The sequence below is a fragment of the Acanthopagrus latus genome, chromosome 1, assembly GCF_904848185.1.
Source record: "Acanthopagrus latus isolate v.2019 chromosome 1, fAcaLat1.1, whole genome shotgun sequence".
Classification (NCBI taxonomy): domain Eukaryota; kingdom Metazoa; phylum Chordata; class Actinopteri; order Spariformes; family Sparidae; genus Acanthopagrus; species Acanthopagrus latus.
In genome coordinates this window covers 10,241,235-10,244,442 of record NC_051039.1, presented here as the reverse complement: position 1 = coordinate 10,244,442, position 3,208 = coordinate 10,241,235, and positions in this window count along the sequence as shown.

Below are 3,208 nucleotides of genomic sequence, written 5' to 3'. Positions count from 1 at the left end.
CGTGGAAATATGAGAGACCAGGAACAAAGATGCAAATAAGTCTAGAAATGTATTGTTCTGTCATGGGCAAACTGAGTGTATGTTGTATTTTTTAAACCAATACCAAAACCCAGAGACTTGTTGTGTGTATTTATTGTGATAAACTGTTTGTGCTGACCAGCTTCTTGTCATCGTGAACTCACAATTCAGGGCAGAGAGAAAACACACATATTGTAGTCAAAGAATGGTCACTTTCAAAGGTTTTCTTCCAAACCACCAATTGTTTTTTTTTTAGTTTGACACTTGCCCTAAGTAGGCTAGATACGGTGCTGAACATTAAAGAGATTCTGGCCCGAAGTAACAGACATAAACATCCTTATCTCTGAGCGTTAAGCTGGAGGTCAGTGTTTATTGAGTCCTTGTTTGACCCTGGGGATTTAAGACATCGTTATGCCTCGACCAGCGTCCTTGTCGAAAAGCATCTAAAGTCTAAAATCACCTCCTCTTCATCGGCTGTATGAATGTGGATGGAGTGTCCGGGTCTAAAACAAGTGAAGCCAGTCTGACAAGTGCTTCCAAACTGCATCCTTTCTAATGGCCCATGGCAACTCCTCTGGTTTCAAAAAGATGTTCGATCGAATGTAAGCTTATGAGAAAAATGACCATACTTTTACTTGATTTATAATCTCAGGGAATAATTCACGGTCTCATGCTCGCAAGTTTCAGGCCTGTTCAGCACAGCATGATGTTCATTTACTGTGTAATAAGATGATAACGCAGCATATGTTTTTGGGCCTGGTCATCTTTTTTGGATTTCCCTAAAATAGTCTATCTGACATCAGCCACACTTCATGCAGAATTTGGCAGGTGTGTTAACAAAACTACTAATGTCACTTTTTGTGAGCACGAGGTATCCCGATTTGTTCACATTACTGCTGCTCGCTCCTCTCTACGCCAGCCACCCCAGTCAGTTTTCGAGCACACCGAAGCCTTGAGGGTTCCTTCCTTGACAATTTTAAGCGACTGAGCAAAAAAGAAAAAAAAAAAGACTGTCCTCTTTAGCAAAATAAAGAGAACATTAACACAAATACACATTGTGCATATGCTACATCAATCAAAGCTCTGGAACCAAAGATCTGGCATGAATAATATACAGCATTGTGTAAATTACAACATCTTTACATTGAGGGTAATTCTGGCTGAAAGTAGGTGTAAATTAAACATAATGGTGCGCTGTAAGGATGAGTGTCTGGTTGTGTTTGCTTGTATCTATCTTTGCTTATATGTACGTGAGTGATTGATGGCTGAGGAAAGAGGTGAAGGCCTCCTCCCCGGTGGTCTAGCTGGGCTCTTAGCCACTGTGCAATGATCGCTGCTGCTGCTATCCCTGACCCACATCACCACATCATTGACACTAAACCGACCGCCAATCTTCCGTTGGCCCATTGCCTTTGGCACCGTCTGCGCTGGAGCTGTTTGGATTATCACCCTGCTTCATAATGACGACTGAACAATAATGAAGAGAACACTGTGTCCACAAACTACAAGATAAGGTTTGTTTGTCTATCATTATTGTCAGGCCGACTGATATTTTACTCCTTTTTTTTTTTTTTTTTTTTTAAATGTGGTGCTCACTGCTGCACAGGCCAAGCCTGCGGTGCACGTGTTAAGTGGCAAACAGAGGGAGGATAAAACAGCTCAGGAACACTATCCCATGTTCAAATAAACAGAGGTGTGTGGGGTCTGAAGGACAAACACACATTCATTAGGTGTCTCGGTGCCTCGAGACCCATAGTGTTTGCGCAGCGATGCACACACCCACACACAAGTACACACAAACACATGCACAGTTTCCCTTACTCTCCTTTTTTCTATCTCTCATTCTCTGGTTTTCTCAGACACGCACACACACACACACACACTCACGCAGAGTCCAACCCCCCAATTAGACAATCAAACAGCTCCGCTGACCCTTAGCTTCTCAGGGATTTGGAGTTTACACCCCGACTTGGGCCGCCCATTCCTGTTTACCCGAAAAACCTGACTGATGGATTGTATTGTTTGGCCTTTCGCAGCTATAATTGGCTCTGTTGTATAGGTTAAAGCTTGGGATATGTTCCGCAGACCCCAAACATGCCACGCATGGCCTCTGGGTCAATAACACTCGTATCAGTCCAGGGCACCCTAAATGGTAAAAGGGTCAGGAGTGAACGTCACTGGCTCACTAACGACATCAGTCGGTGGTGGTGACTTCAGCATCACGCCCCCCCCCTCCTCTGTCTCCTCGCTCCTGAACCAGAGACTCGAGCTCGGCCAAATATGCCTTCTAACCCCCTCGGCACCCCGTAAATATTTAGCCAGGACTCTACACTGTGACACACAGCCAGTCCAAACAACCTGCTAAACAATTATCATTGGCATAATCTGTGTACCGCACTGCCTCCTTTATGTATCCATGTGTCAATACAGTATTTGTCTTTAAAATGCTGTGTGATATTTTGTTGACCTGAAATGTCAAATTGTGCTGACTGCAAACTGGCTATCATTCTGGCACCACAGAAAAAGAAAATACACATTTCAAGCTGTAAAGTCAATGCTTCATATGATGCCAAGGGGCAGAAAAGTACCGCAAACAAAACAATTCTCCAGATTCTTTCACAAAATGCCGGTCTGAGAAAGATATGAAGTGGCCAGAAAGATCGACAAAGTTGACTGCAAGCACAGTAAACCCCTGTCTGTCTGTCCAGCAGCTGGACAGACAGACAGGGGCTGGGAAGAACCCCAACAGTGACAGGGTTTTTGTGCATTTCTGCACAGCAACCCATCGTGGCTGCAGCACAACACATCCTCTCTGAATGCATGATTTAAAACACAAATGGCACCATAAAATCAGACACATTTATTACGTTGATGTTGCACGGTAACAGTAAACTAATGTTTTGCAGTCCATTAGCAGTGCAAAAGTGTGAAGGAGATCCTTTCGACTGTATGTTATGATGGAAAATAATTCAGTCGTGTGGATCTACAAGAGTCATAAATGACTAAGCCGCTGGTTGCTAAGCATTCAACAAAGACAGGTACAAACACATGACACCTCTCTGTTTGGCCACTGGTGAAGTTGTCACACTTGGATATGCAAACATTCGCTAAAATATGGCTTCCTCTCCTCTGCTGGTTGCTAATGAGGCTGCAGGGCGCTGTGATTTAAGGATGTCCAGCATATTGCAGT